Source organism: Nyctereutes procyonoides, unplaced genomic scaffold (genome assembly GCF_905146905.1).
Source record: "Nyctereutes procyonoides isolate TBG_1078 unplaced genomic scaffold, NYPRO_anot_genome, whole genome shotgun sequence".
NCBI classification, from domain to species: Eukaryota; Metazoa; Chordata; class Mammalia; order Carnivora; family Canidae; genus Nyctereutes; species Nyctereutes procyonoides.
The window spans coordinates 13769230-13794004 of NW_026575136.1; the positions used below are offsets into that span (position 1 = coordinate 13769230).

Sequence of the window (24775 nt, forward strand, 5' to 3'; positions counted from 1 at the left end):
CATTTGAATATAAATAGAGAAATTTACGATTTGGTAATGTTTTCAAAGATGGACACTCACATTTATTTTTGTTTTTAAAACTGCACCACTAGATGCAAATTTAGCAACCATTAAGCAGACTCTTCTCGTTTTATTGATTTAAAAAAGGAGACTCAGAGAGGCCATCTGCTTTGTTCCAATCATGCAGCCATCTAGAGCAGAACCAGCGCCCAAATCCAGCTCTGCTACTTCCTTATACCTCCGTTCAAGGAACAGAGGAAGCACATGACCAAACAGAAATGCAGATTCCCCCACGGAAAACACGATGTCTTTGCAGGTGACTCCTGGGCACCTGTCAGAACCTGCCAAAGAAACAAGTCATCTTTCCATCTGAAGGGAAGGAGACAACCTAAAAAATGAATGACTCATGAGAGATCCCTGCTCCAGCCCCAGCCCCCCATAAAACTGTTACCGGTTTTTTTTTTTTTTTTAGTTTTATAGACATATATTACTTTAAAGAAAATGTGAAACGTAAACTCCATGTGTACAAGTTAAATAAATCAGGAGGCATGGTTTATTTGGAAAAAAATGTATTTTTTTTTAAATCTTTGCTTTACTAAACTTTTCACTACAGTTTTCTCCGATATAATGACCTCCCTTATGATTAATAAATATTCTATTCAGGTCCAACTTTCTGGGCCATTTCTACTGCATTAGGCAAGGTACGCCTTTATACTATTGACTCCCCTGAATTTTTACTCCCTTTCTAATTGGAATTGGAAACACCACACAAAGTGTGAGGTACCCATAAACAGTGGTGAGCTGGTGCCAGCTCACGCCTCCCACAAGCAGCTATCGTGGGCATCTCTGCCAACCCTGCACTCACTGGTTAGGGAATCTGGTGGTTGATCCTAATGGACAGGTGCAGGATGACACAGGGGAAGTGTGAAGACAAACTTGTTTAGTTGCTTAGAACAAAAAATAAAGGATCACACAGAAAGGGCCCAGGGCTTTTATGGGAGTCCACATAGCCCGGACCCTGGACCTGAGCAGCTTATCTCCCTACACAGAAAAAGAAAAGGAAAGGACACCCCACTCTGGAAGGGAAGTTTAGGGAAACCATTCTAATGCCTCAGGTTCTATGCCAGTCTCAGCGCCCATGCCCCTCAATGCACCCGAACCAATAGAGCGGTGATGGAGCCCAGGGGGAGCCCAGGCCGCAGTGGGCTGTGCATGCTGGCGCTTAGTGTCCACACACACACATCCAGAAAAGAGGAGTGACTTCGGCAGTCTCGCAACTACCATCTAGAAGCAAGAAAACCTGTGCAAATATATGCAAGAGGATAAATGGTCGTACCAACAAGGAAAAAAATGGTACTTTACACCTCTGGGCTGGCCTCATGAGGAGTTGTATCTGTTAAGTGGAACTAAGAGATGGAAAACATGAATAAAACCAGCTGCTTTGGCCTAATCATCCCAGACCTGTCCTCCTAACAAGTAAATCCCATTCAGCCTGAATAAGTTCATCCAAAGCCGTCATGACAAAGCGAATAACCGAGTCAGAAAACATGCAGGTCCGCCACCCACCTGGGGGTCGCGCTGAGGGTATCTGTGGATGGGAGCAATCACTGCGCTCGCAGCATGTTAATGACGGTATTAAACGAGGTTCTTTATTTTACTCTAGCAAAGAGTGGAAAGGATTTGTAATTAGCAGAGTCCTGATAAATTCCATATTACAACCTCAATCGGTGCTTATGTGGGGAAGAGCACATTTAGGGTCCATTTAGCATCGTCATATTCCTTAGGGGCTCCTTTGTGACCTTTATCCACCCAACCCGTGGGTAAGGGTGGCATGACTCTACCAAACATGACAATGGCCCATTTGCTATCCCCTGCTAAACACAACTGGCTTGCATTAATTAAAGACACAGCATGTGAGTCATCTAACATCCAAGGAATCTATGGCCAAGCCATCCAATTACTGTCCTAATGCTACTGTGCCTTTCCAAAATTCAGAGGACACACACGAACAAGAACAGGTTAAAATCATGACAGTTATTCAAACTGACTTTGCAACTGAACCAGAGAACTGTACTTAGTCACGTACGTGTGTGTGATACACTTGAATAGTCTATTTCATTCATGTAACCAAATATTTATTTTCTTATAACCCAATTCCTGAGGTATGAATAAAAGCTCTGAGAAAGATTTGTTTATCTTCTCATTATTAATATCTTTGACTCTAGTTTTTATCATTGGGGGTTAATGAAAGTATTTGGGACAGAAAACATTTTTAAATTTTACAAGATTTTTTTTAAAAATTTTTACAAGGTTTATTGGTCCAGTGTTTTTTAGAAATTATTATCTAATACATTTTATGTTGGGTTAATAGTGAAATATTTTGGCATTAAGAACAAAAGGAATTTTGCCTAAGGCTTTTCTCATTTGCAAAATGAACTAAAAAACAAAGCCCAACATTCTTCTTATTCCATTATCCCATTATGGGCTCAATCGGCCAATAAAAAGTATCCAGCTGAGTACAGGGACTGGGGTCCAATCTTAATTTATTCAGTTTGAATCCTTCCAATTAATCACCTCAGTTCAATAATTTCCAAATCTTATTTCATCTTGTCCCAGACAGACCCAACCTAAATGACGGTTTTGGAAGAAAGTGGCTGTTCTATCAGTCCGTTGAGAAATTTCCACTAGAAGATAAAAGGCCCGCAGATTGGATATGGAAATTTACAATTCCAAGAGAATTTATTGTGTCCTCCAATAATTTAGTTTTGCATCTGTGCCCCTTCTAGGCAGGATCCATCACAAGTCACCGAACAAAATACCAAATTCTCAAGCTCTCTGCAAGTATCCTGCAATTCATTTGCGTCGATTGTTTTTCTTTTTTTGTTTTGTTTTGTTTTTCATTTTTATATTAATATTTTTTAAAATAACATTCACTGAAGACCATTTAGAAAGCATACAGAAGCAAAAATAGAATGAAATTACTGATACTTTCCTTTTACTTCTATGAGATTTTGTGGGCATTCTGTTCTTCACTATATCAGTCCTCCCTGCGTCTGCGTGTGCATGTAAAATATTCCAGAGAGCCAAGTGTTGGAATAGCTTGACCACATTACTCACTTTAGTCACATTAACCTATTTCTATCCATCACACCAAGACCATATCTGGTCTCTGTTTTAGAATATTTTGAGCTTGGAATCCTACCTTAAGCTCATGTTATTGGTTGCTTCCTACACCCCATAAGTGTCAATGAACTTCTTGCCTGGATCCTGACCTCTTTACTTCTAACATCTCCAGAGGCTTCTAGCTAACACTTTGTTTCCATCTGTGAGACCTGTCAGGCGTGCCTTCCTCACTGGACACCTGGCCCCTTTTTGGTATTATCTTCTACTCTGTTCCACGCTCCCCTCTGGTCTTCAACTTCCAACCCCACCAGGGCTTCCTGCCTACATTTGCTTTCATTCCACTTGGATATCTTTGTCTCTTGCTAGGTTTCCTAACATTGCCATTTTCTTTACTGGATGTTCCCAAATGTGTCTTCCTAACATTCTGGTGTCAGCTCTGTTGGCCTGTCCTATGCTCCACTACGAGAAGCCCACTTCTGACTCCCGATACGTCTCCATAGTCTATGAAGAACTCTGTGCCTTCAGCCTCTGAAGCCTAAGGAGATTTCCTACCCCTTTCTTTCTGAGCTCAGAGTGGGATCCCTTTTATAGAACAGTATCTTCAAGCAGGTACCTGCATATTCAACTAGGTCAGGCTTTATGCAGTTATAAAACAAGCATAACTTTCATTCTTTTTTTGTAAGGATTTTATTTATTCATGAGAGACACACAGAGAGAGGCAGAGACTTAGCAGAGGGAGAAGCAGGCTCCCTGCAGGGAGCCTGATGTGGGACTCGATCCCAGGACCCCAGGGTCACACTCTGAGCCAAAGGCAGACGCTCAACCGAGTCACCCAGGCATCCCTCATAACTTTCATTCTTGGAAACCAAAGCACAGATGCACATGCTCATCCCAGACAGGAAAGACTGCTGTATGATTTACATGTTCAGGGAGTATGACATCCTTCAACGTTATGTTCTGAGGTTGACCCTCTAGTCCTCTATTCTTACCCTGAGGCCATGCCCCAACTGCTTTCCCAACTCCAACACTAACAATTACCATTATGGAAGAAGTTTGCGTGTTTGTTATCCGTAAGCTGTTATTGCTTCCTCCTGGTTGAATATCGCTACTTTAAACTCACAATCAAAGCTGTTGTGAAAAAATCGAAGTCCAAAACTTGGACCTCTCAAAAGTTCCTATTTCTTCTCTGATCCTTCATGAAGCACTCGGCTACATTATTCAGAACACCCAAAGCAACAATCAGGAAAGAGTAAACAAGGCAGTAAACTTTCAACTGAAAGGCAAGAGGCAAAAGGTCCAGGCAGGCAGACCAACAGAGCACCGGCTACCATCCCCCTTCCTGGTTAAAGAATCACTCCAGCAACGCTCTCCCCTCTCCTACATCTCTTCTCTCTAATGAGTCATTCCTAGCAACTTGAAACAAAGAGTGATGATTTCTGCTTCCCTCCTCCCCTTAACAACTCTCTGCTTTCAAAACAACACCCCCCCCATACACACACAGACTCAGAATACACACTATTCAGTGCACATCTAGCTACTTGTAAGAATAAAAACAAGACTGGACATGAAGATTTATTCTATGTTCCTTTCCTTCTCTTCTAGAGGACAAAATACACAGCAAGTTGGAAAATCATACTAAAGAAAAAAAACTAAAAACCATATTGGGGACACCCACTCCCCACTCCCTACTGTAACCCCAAGGGGAGAGTGGATGCCTAAGAGAATCTCCCCAGAAGTGTGAGGGTGATTCTAGATGGAGAGGATTGCCGACCACTTCTGTAGTGAGTAGCAGACCTAGAAGTAAGCCGATGCTGGACAAGCCCGGGAAAAGGGTCAGCAGAGAGGAGAAGGAACAAGTAAACATCACCTCTGGTTTCCTAAGCAGCAAGTCTGAGGGACGGGGGATTTCTAGGTTTTTTGTGAACTTAGAATAGGCACATGAAAGTATCTAGTAAGATGATTCAGCTTGCTTTCTCCAAAGGAGGCCAGCCCAAAGAATGAAGAGGTCTCTACAGGCATCCTCATGAGAGTGACATTGTCTTTAAACCCTATGTGGCCATCCCTGACATACCACCATGACGCTCGGGGGTCAGGACAAGCTGGGAGTCCCACTACTTCCTTAAGATCATCCAACTTTTGGATGATCATTCAAAATGTTTCACTGTAGAGGCACACACTGTAGGTTTCAAGCAGATGCAGCATATTCATGTCCGTCCACGGGAAGGCTGTCATGCTGATGAGCAAGACCACCATGATGCACAGGGCCATTCAAGGGCATCTGGAGAGACTGCAGCCTCACATTGGTGGAATGGGGGCTTTGTGCTCACCAAGGAAGACCTCGCTGAGTTCAGGGACATGCTGCTGGCCAATAACGTGCCAGCTGGTGCCATAGCCCTGTGTGAAGTCACTGTGCCAGCCCCGAACACTGGTCCGGGGCCCAAGAAGGCCTCCTTCTCCAGGCTTTACTCCGCCACTAAAATTTCTAGGGGCACCACTGAAATCCTTAGTGAATTGCAGCTGATAAAGACTAGAGACAAAATGAGAGCCAGCAAAGCCACACTGCTGAACAGGCTGAACACTTCCCCCCTCCTCCTTTGAGTCAATCATCCAGCATGTGGGTGACAGTGGCAGCACCTACAACCCTGAAGTGCTTGACATCACAGAGGAAACTGCATTCTCACTTCCTGGAGGGCGTCCACAACGTTGTCAGCGTATGTCTACAGGTAGGTTACCCAACCGTTGCGTCAGTGCCCCTTTCCATCATTAATAGATACGAGCAGGTCTGGCTTTGTCTGCAGAGGCTGGTGACACCTTCCCACTCACTAAAAAGGTCAAGGCCTTCCTGGCTGACCCATCTGCCTTTTTGGCTGCTGTCACCATGGCCACTACCCCCACTGCCGCACCTGCAGCTGCCGCAGTCGCAGCCAAGTCTGAAACAAAGGAAGAGTCGTAGGAGTTGGAGGATGATGCAGGATTGGTCTCTTTGGCTAATCACAGAAAAGCAATCAACTCAGCCAACTTTATTTGTGAAACAAGAAAACAAAGGCTTACTTCTCTTAAAAAAAAAAAAAAAGAATGAAGAGGACCACATTAGCAAAAACTTGAAAAGAGGAGAGGGAAAGCAATGCTGCCTCTACAGGACCCCCTGCATTATGCTACAAAGGTACCAGTTGGACACAGAATGTGTCATCCACCATGACACACAAAAGAGCCAATGTTGCATGTCCACGGGTCTAGAGAGTCAGCTATGGACAACAATAGGTGGGCGGCACTGGCATCTGGGCAAAACCGATACTGAATGAGTGGACCAGCCTTTCTGAGGCCACCCGTATGCTATATAAATACTGCAACTCCCTCCCTTCCCTCCACTGCCAGGAATGGAATCACGAGCCCAGTGAAACAAAAGCAAGACCATGAGTAGGGAAAAGAGAAGACTGGGAGATAGAGCTGGAACAGCTGAGATAATAATATGCAAATCTGACTATTTAGACACCAGAAACATTTAAAATGTAGTTGACTAGAATACATAAAGGTTGAGAAGCTGTTTGCTACTGCCACGTGAGAATACTGGTTTAAGAAGGTGGTTCTATTAAAGCCCACATCAGGGCAGCCCAGGTGGCTCAGCGGTTTAGCGCCGCCTTCAGCCCAGGGTGTGACCCTGGATCGAATCCCACATTGAGCTCCCTGAGTGGAGCCTGCTTCTCCCTCTGCCTATGTCTCTGCCTCTCTCTCTGTGTCTCTCATAAATAAATTAAATAAATAAATACATAAATAAATAAAAATAAAGCCCACATCAGGGTCCGCACTCAGCGTGGAGTCTACTCAGGACTCTCTCTCCCTCTCCCTGCTTACACAGGTGCTCTCCCCTTCCCCATCTAAAATAAATGAATGAATAAAATATTTCAAATAAACAAAAATGCAGGACTAAAAGTCTGTCATACAATCTGGCTTCAAAAATCAAAGAGAATTTTTTTAAATGGCTTGTACCAGCCAACTTTACATTTAAGGTATGAGTTTCTCTTACAATGTAGAGGATGGTCTGTAAGTTACAAAACGAAACAAAGCAAAACCAAAAAAGCAAAAACAAAAACACCTCAGTTCTCAACAGAGTTTGCTTAAAAGGGCATCAGGCCCACGGAGGCTCATCTGCTTAGACCAAGACTCCTCGCACTGTCCGCCCAATTACTAACACTTCCCTACTGTTTATTACAAAACCCTACCATAGTATCAAGGTTCTGTTGACAACATCAGGCTTTTTGTGCCCACAGATGTTTACATGCAGAAATGAAACATCTTAAAATTTCTTCTAATTTATTTATAAAGATATTTCTGCCACTAACAAAATCCAGTGTATATATCAAAATGCAAATGATAACATTTAGCCAAGTGTGTAATCTGAACAAAGAAAAAGAAGCTCTAGAGACACTGACAAGCCAAACTAACACCGGCATAAGGAATCTTGATATTTGTGCTTTTTGTATGACTCCCCAGTACAATTACAAAAGGGTTGAAAGATAACAAATTACTGAATCCCATTTTAAAATGAATTAGAATCTTAATCTCCATTGTAACTTGCCAAGATTTCCAAGAAGATATTTAACTACACTCCCACTTGGCCTCATTAAATTTCATATAAATGTGTTTACCATCACAATTGTACAACTTCGAGAATATTGCCTTATAAATATTTTATCAACAAGAAGTACTAGAACTCCCCCACCCACTGACTATGAGAAAACAAAACTGTCTTTCTCAAGTTGGAGAGAAGAAAAATTTCCTTATATATCCACAAGTTTTGACAAATGTGAGGAATTTATCTTGAGTCATTATGAAGGAAAGCTTCTAGATTCCAAATGGAGAAACCTGTGAAAGACATTAGTTCCTCTTGAGCTTTGAGGATTGAAACCCGGCCTGTTATTTTCTGACCCCAATCTTCATAACCTCTAGATGATTCAGCTATTGTAAATTGAGATGCTACAGTGATTATGGATGTACAGAGATGTTAGAAACTGGACATATTTTATTCCTGTAGTTAAGAGCTTTAAAAAATAATGGTACCATCCTACTTTCCAACACACATGTAAAACCGTCAGTAACTGTCTTTATCTCAGTTTGCATTTCAGGATTTGAAAGTACTTGAGGGTCCCCTGGGTGGCCCAGGTGGTGAAGCACCTGCCTTCAGCTCAGGTCATGATCTCAGGGTCCTGGGATCCAGCCCCCCATGGGCTCCCCCTGCTCAGCGGGGAGTCCACTTCTCCCTCTGCCCCTGCTGCTCCCCATTCTCACACTCATTCTCTCACTCTCAAATAAGTAAAATCTTAAAAAAAAAAAAAAAAAAGCTATTGAGCTCATCATGGTGTTAACTTAGAGGAAAATGAGAAAGGGGCATTATTAATTATTTTAAAAGATAATACTTGTCAGGACGCTTGAGCGGCTCAGTTGGTTAAGTGGCCAACTCTTGGTTTCAGCTCAGGTCATGATCTCAGGATTGTGAGATTGAGCCCAGCATCAGGCTCCAAGCCCCTCTCCCTCTGCCCCTCCTGCTCTCTCTCTCTCCTCTCTCTTCCTAAAATAAATCTCTTTTAAAAATAAAATAAAGGGATCCCTGGGTGGCGCAGCGGTTTGGCGCCTGCCTTTGGCCCAGGGCGCGATCCTGGAGACCCGGGATCGAATCCCACGTCGGGCTCCCGGTGCATGGAGCCTGCTTCTCTCTCTGCCTGTGTCTCTGCCTCTCTCTCTCTCTCTCTGTGACTATCATAAATAAATTAAAAAAAAAATTTTAAAAATAAAATAAAAATACTACCCATCTCTGCCCTACACTGAATTCTTTGAACCCTATTTCAAAGACTAAGTAAATGGTCCATAAGCAAATGGATAACCTGATGGCTACAAATCACTTTCTACCTCTAGAATCTTAAAAAAAAAAAAAAAAGATAATGTTAATGGTTCAGAAAAAAAAATAAAATAAAAATTGATGCCTGTTGAAGTGTGTTTTAAATCATTTTCAGAAATAACCGGCAGAATAATGGATCTAAATGTTTAAGCCAAATTAAATTGCCTACAAATGATCAGAAATCATGGTTGCCATGGTTTCAGGTGCCCAGAATATGGTGTATGGACTAAACAGTGCCTAGCAGCAAAAAATGCCTGTGTATTAAGTGCAAACCACACAAAATAATAATAATAATAATAATTATAGTGTTCTCAGGCATCTGAAATCTTTCAAAAATAACAATAATAATGATTAATAATAATTTTTTGAACTGTCAGCTGATCTTACCCACTAGTGTGACAACAATCACTTATCTCCATCCTGGGTTCTCAGGCTTATCGCTGCACCATAACCCCAACTCTCTGGCTGTTTAGCAGAGAAGGAAATGGCCTTGTGATCATGATGAAGAAAGTCACATGTAGCCTCTGGTGTGACAGGTATTTTTTTTTTAAGATTTTATTTTGAAGCGATCTCTGCCCCCGACATGGAGCTCGAACCCACAATCCTGAGGTCAAGACTCATATGCTCCACCAACCAGCCAGACACTGCCTTACAGGTATGCTTAATGCTCAAAAATAAGCTCTTGACTTGTTACAAGTTGCTTAAAGTTACTTTCCCCAAAAATCTAAAACTCCATGGTGCCTTTAATTTTTGTTTTAGTTTCTGTTTTTCACTAAAGCAGATCTGTGTTTTCCTTTATGTCCTCCATCCAACTCCAATATGGAGTTTTTATGGATTTCAAATCAGTCGGTGAATCAGTCAATGGTCAAGCAACACTATGTCAGACACTATTCAGACACTGAGGTTACAAAATAAATTAGACAGTCTCTTGCTTTATAAGAGGTTGGTTTGTCAGCCCCATGATTAAACTGAGTTATTTCTAATATTTCTAATATTATTTCTAATAAGTGTAGTAAAGCTATGGTAAAAATATGGACACCATATTCTGCACAGAATCAAAGAAAGCCAGGAATATTCCTTGAGTTATGTGTCAGTCAGTAGTGGGAATCAGCCAAGTGCCAGGGGAGCAGGAAAGAATTCTACTTATAAGGACAGCAGAAATGTTGGGTTTATGTGTCCAAGGAATTGTAACACTAAAAGCCACTAGAGAGCACAATACGTCAGGTGAGGAATGGCAAGGAAGCAATTTGCAGCAATATGGGCAGAGCAAGATCCTAGGTCTCTGTGTGTTAGCTGAGGTTAGCAGTATGGACTTTATTCTGGAGGTAATATGGAATCACTGAACAATTTTAAGTAGAAGAACCATGTGGTCTGATTTGTCTTTCGGATAGATGCCTTTGGAGGACAAATCTGAAAGGAACAAAAGCGAAAACAGACCATTTGGGAGGCTATTTGTGATGGTTGATTTTATGGGTCAACTTGACTGGGCCATAAGGTGCCCAGATAGTTGGTCAAACAGTATTCTAGGTTTTTCTATGATGGTGTTTTGGGGTAAAATCAACATTTAAATGGGTGGACTTGGGTAAAGCAGATGACTTCCATATTGTGTGTGGCCTACATCCAGTCAGTTGAAGGCCTGAATGGAATAAAAAGGCCAATCCTATAAGGGAAGGGAGAAGAAATGTGTGGGAAATATCAGAAAGGGAGACAGAACATAAAGACTCCTAACTCTGGGAAACGAACTAGGGGTGGTGGAAGGGGAGGAGGGCGGGGCGGGGTGAATGGGTGACGGGCACTGAGGGGGGCACTTGACGGGATGAGCACTGGGTGTTATTCTGTATGTTGGTAAATTGAACACCAATAAAAAATAAATTTATTAAAATAAATAAATAAATAAATAAATAAATAAATAAATAAATAATAAAATTAAAAGGCCAATCCTTCCTCAAGCAGGAGAGAATTCCCCAATCAACTGCCTGTGGTCTTCCATCTGCAACATTGCTTCGTCCTACTTGATGGCCTCAGAACTAAAATACTAGCTATTCCTAGGTCTCCTGCACCACCAAATGTTGGGCTTACCAGCCTCTGTAATGACATAATCCAACCCTTTCTAATAAGTCTAGCTAGCTAGCTAGGTATCCAAATATCTATCTTCTATTGGAGATCTATAGATACAGATGTACTTTCTGCACATACAATTCTATTTCTCTGGAAAACACTGACTAATACACTATTGTGGCCGAGAACCACAAAGGAGGGGCTCAACTGGGAGTAGTGATAATAAAGCTGGAAATGAAAATGATTTAAGAAGGAAAATCAGTGGCTCTAATGACTAAAATGTGGGGGTTTCAAAGGAGGATAGGAGTCAAGGGCCATCACTTAGCTTATGTGCCCAGGTACATGACTGTACCACCAACTGAGGTAAAGATCCTAAAGGAGGTGAGGGCCCAGGCAGGTACAAGTAGTTAGTACAAGACATGTTAAGTTTGAGGTGCCCTGAGCATCAGAGTTGGGTATTTGAGTCCAGAGCTCCAATGAGAGTTTGAGGCTAGAAATGCAGATGTGCAAGGCATCTTCTATCATTTAGAACCACATACAAGACTAAATAAGATCACCGAAGAAAAGGATGAGCAAGGAGAAAAGTAGTAAGCCAGCAGCAGAACTTTGAGAAACACCCATATTTAATGGATGGGCAAAGAAATTAGGCCACAGGGAGTCTTATACAAGAAATGTCAAGAACCATAAAGAGTCAAGAGTTTACCCAACTTGCAAAGTAACAATTTAGCCGGCCATAGTTTCAGGGGTGCTGGCAGGAGACATAAACTGGGTAGGTCAAGATGAAGGACTTTATCACTGACAATGGTAGAAGTAGGTCATGTTCTTGCACCGGTCTCCCCAGTACCAATTCCCGCAGGGTGGTGCTATGCTACATCTCTTCTTTCTCCCCTAAGAAAAGGGTTGAAGAAAAGAAAGAGCCATTAAGAGTTGTGAGAAAAAGTCATTATAGGCAGTAAAGCTAGAAAAGCTGACCAAAGGGAATAGGCCCACTCCAAGATGACCAGAGTCACTTCCCGCCACAGACCAGAGCCATGACATGCACCAAGCAAAGCGGTCACCTGTTGATTCTCTATACAAACTACTAGTGGGTCTAGATCATTGAGAACCAACCAAAATCTAACCATCACAGGAAGACAGCCTACATTTAGGTACAGCGGTATCGAGGGATGGTGATGAATCTTAACTAGGAAAATTAAAACTCTCACTTCCTTCCTTTACTAACTCACCGCATCCCCGAGCCACAGTTCAACAACATACTCCCATGGAGGGCAAACAAGCAAAAGATCAAATCTCTGTGTTGAGGAAAGCTCGTCATCAGATATTCTAAGTTCAGTGGTGCAGGTTATTGCAGTGCGGAGGACGGACGTAAGCTTTCTTGGGCAAGGGGTTCTCTGGAAAAGTACTTACAAACTTGTTTGGGAGTTTCAAGCATGCTTTAACCCCACAAGTACCTTTAATTACTTAAGCATATGTGTTTTACGGTTCGCTAAGGAAGTTATGATCTCTGGGTACAGCTTTATAAATTTGGGGTGCCTCAAAAACCGTACTGTGTTGCAAAATATGGCACCTCTATGGAGATCCAAACAGTTCAAAAAAAAAAAAGGAAAAAATTTAAAAATTTAAAAAAAATTTAAAAAAAAGGATGCCTCAAAAAGGAGAATCTAATTGTGGGTATATACCCCCCAAAATATATATTTTATATATCTGTACATACATATTTTTAATTACTTGAATTACATTTGTCTTTTTAAAACAATGTTAGTTATTAAGACAGCAAAGTCACTCACATACCCCTCAGACCAGTTTTCATACAAACATGTGGTATATAAAGAGATCACTCGTAGTTTCAAGGCTCCTGTGAAAGAACATAACCAGCCACACAAATCAATTTTAACAGTAGTTCCAACACCCGACACTTCAATTATGGGATTTTTACACTCACACAAGTCTTTCATGATCCCTTTATGCCTATGCTTCATAATGGATTTGCCCATCTCTCGAAACCCAGATCAGGATCTGCCTGCCCTGACATCACATCTCATTCACCACTCCCACCCTCACAGAGCTCGGCCCTCTCTACGGAAACGTTCCTAAGTCTGTCTATCATTGTTCTTACAGTGCTGTGTGGTCATTCATTTGCTCAAGCACTTGTCTCCCCAACATTCTTTTTAGCAGGCTGAGACTATTATACAGCTCTAAAGAGGATGGGAGAGCAAGTACAGGATCATTTTCAAACTTAATAAGCCAAATCAAGACATTCCAGTGAAAAGGAGCCCTGCCATGAAAAAAAAAAAAAGGTTTTAATTAGGGTTTTTTTCCCTCCAATAGTCAGCATTGTTCCCTCTTATCCTGCCCCATTTTAAATCTGTTTTTTTGGGGATGCCTGGGTGGCTCAGTGGTTGAGCATCTGCCTTCGGCCCAGGGTGTGACCCGGGGGTCCCAGGATCGAGTTCCCCATTGGGCTCCCTGCATGGAGACTACTTCCCCCTCTCCCTGGGTCTCTCTGCCTCTCTCTCTCTGTGTCTCTCATGAATAGATAAAATCTTTAAAATAAATAAATAAATCTGTTTGTTGTTGTTGTTGTTGTTAATTTGTTTGGGATGGAATGCAAAGCAAACAAGCATTAAACACTATAACTTTATCCCAAGAGAAACGGAATAGAAGCTCAGGAATAGGACCATCCACTTTGATAATATGGTGAGACCACTGATCAATTCAGTGGTACAGGCTGCTGGATATTCTGGACTCCAGAATTAGTTGCCAATCCAGACCTCCCAGAATCAGGTAAAGAGGCCTGCTGCGTCTCAATGCAATTTCAGAGGCTTTGAGCAAAAACCGACAAACCCAACAACCACAGAATCACAAGTAAGAGGCTGATAGTCTGGAGGCAGAGGCAGAAAAATCTTAGAAGTTATTAAGGTCTTTGTTAATCAATCAAGAAAGAAAAAAAAACACATTGAATTCTTACTAATAATTCAATTCCTATCAATACATATCAATTTTTACTAGTCATTCGGGTTGGACGCTTATTGGTCTACTTAAAATGTAAAATTAAAATTAGTTAAAATGTAGAACAAGACTGCACTTGTGGAGCAGGTAACAGTGTGAAGCAGCACATAATCGATGCTGAAACCAGAGAGACAATATACGTGGGATGGTCCCGTGCGCTGGCTCATCCAGGACTGTTCTGGCTTATGCCTTTTGTCCATTTGTATGATAAATGATATGGTCCAGTGTCGTTCATAAGCCAGGATCTCCCCCCTTTAGGGTAATAATACGCACCGTTAATTCTTTACTGGGATAGGAAGAGAAGTAAGCCACCATTTTTTGCCTTTGGAAATGACACCTCGTAATTCGACATTACAGGAATTTTCCTGGTTTTTATTTTGTTTTGTTTTGTTTTGTTTTGTTTTGCGTTTGTTCTCCCATTAGAATCTAGATGCCGAAGACTGATTACTTTGGTTTTGTAGATATAGTCCAACCTTTTGAAGTAATCGGTGACACTCTTAGACAATACTTATGTCTCACACTTAAAAAACGACAAACCAGTATCTTGGAGCAAAAGCAGAGATGAAAACAAGTGAATTTTACTTTTCAGTTTAGTCTTTTCTGCAATGTTTTAATTTTTTTTCCATGTGAATGAACCGTCTTTGTGTTAAAAGTAATAGTATTTGGGTGTTTTGTTTTTTTTTTTAATTGTGTGACTGTGTTATCCTTGTAATAGAAATATTTAAGCAGCAAAGACAGAATGAGGGCTGCCATCCCCACAATCGCCGGCTTGTTGGGAACACCCCTCTTGCAGAGAGCTGGAGTGCAGGCAGGCCTGGCCTAAACTGGCCAACGTGTCCGCGACCGGGACAAGTTCTTAGGGACACTGACGAGCCTGCCGGCTGAGCACACACAAGGCAACATGTGCGGCGGGGGTGGAAACGCTTTTATAGACTCTGTTTGTTGTTGTTTTATATTCACTTTAAAACCCTCAGGAAAGCAGGGGGAGGGATTAAAGGTTCATAATAAATTTTACAAGCCTGGGCAGTGAAGAAAAACTCCAGAGTGTTATGAAGTGTTAAATAAATCGAGTTGGCTCAACTTTCTGCCCCATTGTCGTGATGGCCTTTACACTTCTCACAATGTGGAGACAATTAGGTGTTAGCCTGGCTTGGAAAGATAAATGTCCAGCTTCCAGACAAGAGTGCTGATTTAGCATGTGTTCTGTGGGCCACAAAATTATTGTTCTAATCAATCCTGGCTTTCATGTTTGCACAAATGTGTATCAGTAAGAATAAAGATAGAAAGTGATGGAAAACTTAATTCCAAATGCGAATATTTCTATTTTCTCCCTCAACATTGAAGTTTTTCAGCAGGGATGGTCATAAAAGGACCCCAGAGGCAGTAAAGGACTGATACAGCTATTTTCAAGTGTCACTAAGAAGCTAGTGTTCTGTGTGTTTCAGACTCAATAATGGATACAAAATCGTAGTGTAAAATCATTTACCTATTTTGCTATATAAGTTGGTTTACCCACATGGACTTCTCCACTACCCATTATAACTCTCCTCATTACCTTAGAATTTTATGCATTATGGAGAAGTTGACAGTAGTAACTAAAGCAGCAGTCATCTTCTGCGGGTGGGATCTTTGCAGTTCCAACAAAGCCAGTTTGTTAAAGACAAAACACCACTGGCAGCCTCATGGGACATATCCTTAGACCTTTGAAAGTCTGCAAATCTGTGAATACCACTATCCAATACAGTTGCTCTCCTACGAAAAAAGAAAATAGAGCAATTTAAGCAACCCAAGACTTTTATTTTTGTCAAGGAGAGGGGCAGCAGGGCTGACCTGGATGTTTTCTCCATCACCAATACAATTCCAGTCAAAATCTTTCCCACAAAGGACTAAGTTATTTAAATGGTTATTTGTTGTGTTATCTTATTTATTTTTTTAAAAAAGTAGAAATCAATAAATCAAGTAAATTCAAAACTGGCTATTGGAGAAGACTAATAAAATAGACAAACTTTGGTAAGTTTAAATAAAATAAGAAAAACACACAAATAACAACATTTAGACAGGATCAAGAAAGATAAGATATACATAAGGAATATTATTTTTATTTCAGGATAATATAGTACAACTTTGTACCAATAAATTTGAAAATCTGGATATAAGAAGTGATCACCTAGGAAAATATTAACAAAATTAACTCAAGAAGACTTATTAAACTACATAGATCAATAAATGTGGAAGAAATCTTTTTAAGTAGTAAAAGATCTGCCCAATGGTTAGGATGCTGGCCCAAGATGCTTTTATAAGAAAGCATTACCAACTCCTCAAGGAACAAATAATTTATATTTTATATGAACCATGTAACATTTTTCCCCAGGAATATAAGAATGGCCAACATAGAAAATTCAGGCAGAAAATCTACTGATGCAAATCACTACATTAACAGATTAAAGGAGAAAAGAAAAATGACCCTTTCTTTAGAAGTGCTTAATTCAACATGAATTCTCAAATTTTAAGATACCTTATTGAGCAAGGAATAGAAGGAAATTTCTTAAATTTGATAAGTGACTTATAGCAGCAATTGATAGAAATCCTCACATTGAATGATGAAACTGAAGAAACATTCACATTAAAGTTGTTCTTCTTCTGCAACTCTACAGTGTTCTGTGTAACCTCTCCAAGGTTAATGACTTGTCATGAGTCTTTGTTTTGGACAATTATCGTACTTTATATGATTGAAGGTGTACAGCCTAAGTCCATGAGGACCACAGATAGAGAAATTCCTTGGGAGAATGAAAACAACAAATATATTTCCAAAAGAAATATTCAGAGTATCTAAATCTTGTGAAGATTGTTTTTTTATAAACCTGCTGAAGAAGCTCTAAATGTAATTCTCTGCTATAAAGTCATTGCAAAATTAAAGAAAACACATTTCCCTACATATATTGCTTGACAGGGGTATGAGTCAAATGATAATCAGTACAGTAAGAGGCATTTTAATGGCTCAAGTTCTATAGCAGCTCAGGTTAACTACAACATAAATTTATCTCAACGGACCTAATTCAGGGGAAATGGCATTACAGTAAGTGAATGGATCGTAAGCTCCACAGGCACTGTGCTTTCCATGGAATGGTTTTCATTGCTAACAGAGAACGCTGACTGCATTTGTTTTAATAAAAGTCTGTGACTTGTATACAAGTAGAAGGGCATTTTTTCAGTACATCAATTTTATCTGCTTTGGGATCTAGACTAAAGGCTATAGACTCAAAGAAAGACAACTTTCTGGGTCTTTGTGACACTGCATCTCTGAAATAAGTGCCACAAAAAGAAATACACAACAAAATAAATATAAATATTGGATTATAATCCAGAGTATAAAATAAATACCCGGGGGTCAATACTGACATAAACAAATTATTGAATAAATAAATGAGAAGGGAAAAGACAAATCTACCATGCAGAAGAATTTCAAATGACTTTTATAGATACTCTACACTCAGATGTGGAGCCTAACTCCCACCCGCTACATGTGGGCAACAGAAGTGACTTCCTTGGAATGAGTACAGTAAGAAAAAGAGAGACTGGGTTAGCCAAGTGATCAAGGTCAACATTACCAGTGATTAGGGTTGCTGATACTACATACCCTTCCTACAGGGTGATGAGAATGACACCTTACTCTGAGGTCTTCCTTCCAAGAACTTATAACCCCAGTCTGATCATAAGAAAAACATCAGATAAATCCCAATTCAGAGATATCTAAAAAATACCTGACCACTACCCCTCAAAACTATCAAGGTCATCAAAAATACAGGAAGTCTATGAAACCATCATAGTCAAGAGAAGCCTAAGGACATGTGATGTCTAAATGTAATGTAGTTCCTGGACAGGATCTTTTTTGACAGAAAAAGAACACAAGGTAAAAATGAAGAAAATCTGACAAAGAACATATCAACAATGGTTCCAAAATTATGACAAACGTACCATACTAATGTAGGACGTTAGTAGGGCAAACTAGGTATGGGGTTATGTGGTTATGGGAACACTGTACTATCTTTACAGTTTTTCTATAAATCTAAAATACACTAAAATCAAAGTTTATTTTAAAGCAACACAAAAAGAAAATACAGAGAATTGACCTATCTTCTTTTATATTCATTTCTGTAACAGCACCCAGTATATGAAATGATAAAGTAGAGCCATGGCACTCACAAGTTTAATACTAATTAGATACATGGTTAATAAATTAGCTGGGTACAGAATTTTAAATTGGATATCATTTTCTATCAGTTTTGAAGATGTTTCTCCATTGTCTTCTAGCTTCCGGCACTGCTGCTGTGATATTGACATCATTCTAATCTCTCTTTTTCTAAACACTCTATAAATTTGTAGAGTGCTCTTACTGTCCTGCTGTCCTGAGATTTCATGATGGTGAGCCATTTTGCAAGGAACTATATGAATCCTTCATGAAAAATTCATGCCCTTCCATTCTGGGTAATTTTTGTATATTAGTTTGTTGATTATCTCCCCTCCATTTCCTCTATTGTCTCAACTAGAATTCCTATTATTTTAGACTTTAGGTTTTCTGACCTGTTGATCTAATTTTATCTTATTTCTCTTATTTTCCATGTTTCTTTTCCTTTTCCTCCACTTTTGAAAAATTTCCTCAGCTTGATATTTCCACCACTGAGGTTTGGAGGGAATTTTGGGGGTTTGGGGGAATTTTTGGTTTAGGGGATTTTTCTCGTGTTTAGTGTTCTTTTTTTTTTTTCTAATGGTTATTCCATTATTGCTTCCTATGTGATATCTTCTATTCTCTGACATTTTAATTGATAGCTTTTAAAACATGATCTTATTTCTGAATGATCTGGTGTTTTACGTTTATTTGTGTCTCTCAATTTTTCATGTAAGAGGCTTTCTTCTGATGCCTGGTAACTCTACCTTGTCCCACACAGCTATGAGTGGCATGTTAAAAGCTGATTAGAAACTGGAATATTATTCAGACTTTTAAAAGGAGTAAATTGGGACACCTGGGGGGCTCAGTGGTTGAGCGTCTGCCTTCGGCTCAGGGCATGATCCCGGGGTCCTGGGATCAAGTCCGACATCGGGCTCCCTACAGGGAGCCTGCTTCTCCCTCTGCCTGTGTCTCTGCCTCTCTCTCTCTCTCTCTCTCTCTCTCTCTCTCTCTCTGTCTCTCAAGAATAAATAAATAAAATCTTTAAAAAAAGAAAAATTGTAAATCTTGGGGCACCTGGGTGGCTCAGTTGGTTGAGTGTCCTACTCTTGATTTTGGCTCATGACATCAAGGTTGTGAGATCAAGCCCCACGCTGGGCTCCATGCTGGGTGTGGAGCCTGCTTGGGATTCTGTCTGTCTCTAATTTAAAAAAAGGAAGAAATCTTGTCACATGCTACAAAATGAATGAATTCTGAGGACGTCATGTTAAGTGGAATAAGCCAGTCACAATAAGATAATATTATTTCACTCCATTTTTAAGAAGTGTCTAAAGTAGTCAGACCCACAGAGACAGAACATGATGGTTGCCAGGGGTGGGGGCAGGGGACGTGGGGAGTTGTTGTTCAAAGGATATACTTAGTTTTGCCAGGTGAAAAAGTTCTGGAGATCTACTGAACAATCTCTATGTGAATATACTTAACGCTGCTGAGCTACACATTTAAAAATCATGAAGATGTGAAATTGTATGTTTTTTACCACCATTAAAAAACGTAAAAAAAAAATTTAAATGTTGATTAGAAGCTCTGAGCACAAAATTGGAGCTAGTTTGCATGGGCTTCAGTTCTGATGAAGCAAACTATTTCAGTAAAGAATCCCCGATGGTATCACTAGGACTCTCCTCTTGGGAGAGCCATGGCTGCTTGGATCCCCAGAGAACAATCACCTGAATGCCTCACCTACAGGATATGGGCCAGCTGCCAGCTTGTGAGGTGTGCAGGTAAAGACAATCAGTGGCTTCACAATTGAGTATCAAACTTTAACTCTTTCCCTTGCTTTCAGGATGGCCTCTGTCCTCAAATGTACATGAAATCCTCCAGTGACTTTCTACGTCACCTTCTCCAGAGAGCGTATCCTCAGTCTTCAGGATGTGAAAGGAGCAAGCCATCAGACAGCTCTGCGGAGGTGCATGTAGACCTGGGGAGCCTACTGCTTCAAAATCAGACCATTCTCCTTTCACTTACTCAGGTATCAGATCTTGTTGATTCAACAGTGTAAATCAATTTATTATTACTCCACTTCTTCCATTGCCAGCTTGGGATTCGGTTATCTTAAGTCTGCTCAGTCAATCACCACATTTCCGTCTGCTTATCAGTTTCCCAAATTCTGTTGTTCCTCTCTTGCTCTCTTGTCCTCGCATGCTTACGACTTTAAAAAAAATTACTGTTGCAGAAAGGTTTGGGTTTTGACAAAGGAGTGGTAGCTGTTGTACATCTTCAATCCACCATCTTTACCCACAGAAAGTGGTTTGTTTTCTATAGTTTCAGATTCAATTTCTTGTGTCAGAGATGATGTAGTAGGAAGAGCAGGAGATTTAGGTTGACCTGAGATTTAGATTTACACTTTGGGCCCGGCACTTTCTTGTTGTGTGACTATAAGTTAACTAACTTTTCTTATTCAGAGTTTTTTCTGTTTATAAAATGAAAGTGCTAAGACATGGACTTATTTGAGGATAATGTGAAAAAAAATATGAAAGGCATATGTAAAATAATATATGCAAAGCTTATGTGAAACAAGACTTGTCTAATAAATATTAAGTCTTTTTTCTTGTGCAAGATAAGTTGTTCAATTTACCCTCTGCTAGCAATTGTAACATTCAGATAATAACCTCATTCTGAGCTTACTCTCTATAACGATGCCTCAAATCACCTACTAGCTATCCTCTCCTGGCTGACCTTGTCAATCCAAGGCCCTCGCCCTGATTATGACTTTCAGTCTCAGCTAGGTGCTATGTCATTTCGTTGGAGTAAGTGCAATTTTTTTTTGTATTTTTTGTAAAAATGAATGTTTTATCGGGGCACCTGGGTGGTTCAGTGGTTGAGCATCTGCCTTTAGCTCACGTGGTGATCCCAGGGTCCTAGGATCGAGTCCTGCATTGGGCTCCCCCCATGGAGCCTGCTTCTTCCTCTACCTGTGTCTCTGCCTCTGTGTGTGTGTGTGTGTGTGTGTTTTTCATGAATAAATAAATAAAATATTTTTTAAAAATGAATGATTTATTTTTGAGTCCTTTAGTCAAGTATACCTTTACCTTATTATGACACTAGTATTTCCAAAATTTCCTTTAAGTAAAACGGGTTTATGTTAGATATCAAGATATCAACTAAATCCATTTGAGCCCTCAGTTTTGTTTTTTATTTTTTCATTTCCTTGGAGGTGGAGAGCCACTGTTATTCTCCTCCACTGTAATTACATTTTCTCCCAACCTACACAGGGATAACATGCCAAAACCACCTGCAGCAAAAACATGCCGACATTTTACAGTGAACTGAGACAAAGCATTGCTCCATACAGAGGCAATCAAGAGACTTAAAACACAGTGGCTTAGAAGCTTTATTAAACTCACTAATATTTCTGGAGTACCTATTATGTTCCAAGAATCTCCCTAGGTACTTAGGATACACAATGCAAAGAAACAGATTTACCTAAAGAATGCTTGCCCTCATAAAGCATATATTCTAAAGGAGGAGATAGACAATAAACATAACTAATAAGCAAATTTTAAAGTATATTTTTCAATAGAGCAGGGAAATAAGGATAGAAGAACTGTTGGAAGAAGAAATACAATTTTTTTTTATAAATTAATTTTTATTGGTGTTCGATTTACCAACATACAGAATAACACCCAGTGCTCATCCCGTCAAGTGTACCCCTCAGTGCCCGTCACCCATTCACCCCCACCCCCCACCCTCCTCCCCCTCCACCACCCCTAGTTCATTTCCCAGAGTTAGAAGTCTTTATGTTCTGTCTCCCTTTCTGATATTTCTCACACATTTCTTCTCCCTTCCCTTATATTCCCTTTCACTATTATTCATATTCCCCAAATGAATGAGAACATACACTGTTTGTCCTTCTCCGGTTACTGTGGCCAAGTTCAAAAAGGGTGTTGCCTGAGTTCTTCTCTGGGATTTTGATGGAATCTTGTCTCACATTTAGATCTTTCATCTATTTTGAGTTTATCTTTGTGTATGGTGCAAGAGAGTGGTCCAGTTTCATTCTTCTGCATGTGGATGTCCAATTTTCCCAGCACCATTTATTGAAGAGACTGTCTTTCTTCCAGTGGATCGTCTTTCCTCCTTTATCGTATATTAGTTAACCATAAAGTTCAGGGTCCACTTCTGGGTTCTCTGTTCTGTTCCACTGATCTATGTGTCTGTTTTTGTGCCAGTACCACACTGTCTTGATGAACACAGCTTTGTAGTACAACCTGAAATCTGGCATTGTGATGCCCCCAGATATGGTTTTCTTTTTTAAAATTCCCCTGGCTGTTTGGGGTCTTTTCTGATTCCACACAAATCTTAAAATAATTTGTTCTAAGTCTCTGAAGAAAGTCCATGGTATTTTGATAGGGATTGCATTATACGTGTAAATTGCCCTGGGTAACATTGACATTTTCACAATATTAATTCTGCCAATCCATGAGCATGGAATATTTTTCCATCTCTTTGTGTCTTCCTCAATTTCTTTCAGAAGTGTTCTATAGTTTTTAGGGTATATTTTGAGAACCATTTGAATGGTAAATGGTTCTCCAACCTTTTATTTTCAGGTTGTAGGTGTCCTTCTGTCTAAAATGAGTCTCTTGTAGACAGCAAATAGATGGGTCCTGCTTTTTTATCCAGTCTGAAACCCTGCGCCTTTTGATGGGGTCATTAAGCCCATTCATGTTCAGAGTTACTATTGACAGATATGAGTTTAGTGTCATCATGATATCTATTTAGTCCTTGTTTTTGTGGATTGTTCCACTGAACTTCTTCTTAAAGGGGAGTTTTAAGAGTCCCCCTTAAAATTTCTTGCAGAGCTGGTTTGGAGGTCACATATTCTCCTGCAGCAGGCAGGGGCAGAACAGCTCCCCCAAGTGCTAACACCTGAAAATCAACGCAGCAGGCCCCTCCCCCAGAAGACCAGCTGGACGGACCAGTGATACTCCCCCGTGTTCCAATACAACTTGTTTTTGGCCACTCTGCACTGAGCAAAATGACTAGAAGGAAAACCGCACCTCAAAAGAAAGAATCAGAAACAGCCCTCTCTCCCACAGAGTTACAAAATCTGGATTACACTTCAATGTCAGAAAGCCAATTCAGAAGCACTATTCTACAGCTACTGGTGGCTCTAGAAAAAAGCATTAAGGCCTCACGAGACTTCATGACTGCAGAATTTAGATCCAATCAGGCAGAAATTAAAAATCAATTGAATGAGATGCAATCCAAACTAGAAGTCCTAACGACGAGGGTTAACGAGGTGGAAGAACGAGTGAGTGACATAGAAGACAAGTTAATGGCAAAGAGGGAAACTGAGGAAAAAAGAGACAATCAATTAAGGGACCATGAAGACAGATTAAGGCAAATAAATGACAGTCTGAGGAAGAAAAACCTACGTTTAATTGGGGTTCCCGAGGGCGCCGAAAGGGACAGAGGGCCAGAATATGTATTTGAACAAATCCTAGCTGAAAACTTTCCCAATCTGGGAAGGGAAACAGGCATTCAGATCCAGGAAATAGAGAGATCCCCCCCTAAAATCAATAAAAACCGTTCAACACCTCGACATCTAATAGTGAAGCTTGCAAATTCCAAAGATAAAGAGAAGATCCTTAAAGCAGCAAGAGACAAGAAGTCCCTGACTTTCATGGGGAGGAATATTAGGGTAACAGTAGACCTCTCCACAGAGACCTGGCAGGCCAGAAAGGGCTGGCAGGATATATTCAGGGTCCTAAATGAGAAGAACATGCAACCAAGAATACTTTATCCAGCAAGGCTCTCATTCAAAATGGAAGGAGAGATAAAGAGCTTCCAAGACAGGCAGGAACTGAAAGAATATGTGACCTCCAAACCAGCTCTGCAAGAAATTTTAAGGAAGAAATATAATTTGAATAGATTGAACATTTCTAATGTACTCGAGGGATCACCAATGAATCAGATACAGTTGTTTGCTATAAGAGAAACCAGCTCTAAACAGAAGATAAATATATTAAGTGGTTATTAAAGAACTCACAAAATTGACAGTAACAATGGACAAACTAGCTGCAAAAAATATCAAGAATCAGGGCAGCTCCAAGGCACGGGGAATTAATCAGCATTCTCATCACAATACCATCACTGGAATGAATAATCCCCTACCATCTTGAACCTTTCTGTATCACTCCCATCAGTAACGGAAATTCCGTAAGAGTCTGATTAATTTAGCTGGAGTCACATGCCTACCCTTAGTTGGAGATAATCCCCTAAAGGTAGAAAATTTCTAGAGGGAGAGATAATTCTTCAAAAGGAAATTAACTACATACTGTAAGATTCCAACTTTATGACATTCTGGAAAAGGCAAAACTATGGAAACAATAAAAAGACTTGTGGTTGCCAGGGGTTGAGGGAAGAATAAATAGATGGGAGCACAAATCTTTAGGGCAGTGAAAATCCTCTGTCTATAGGATACCGTATGATGGATGCATGTCCAAACCCACAGGATGTACAACATCAAGAGT

The 24775-nt window shown here is 40.3% G+C and overlaps 1 pseudogene; it reads left to right on the forward strand.

Annotated features, from left to right (window-relative positions):
* The window catches only part of LOC129495427 (60S acidic ribosomal protein P0-like), a 54147-nt pseudogene that overhangs the window by 12846 nt on the left and 16526 nt on the right, over positions 1-24775 (forward strand).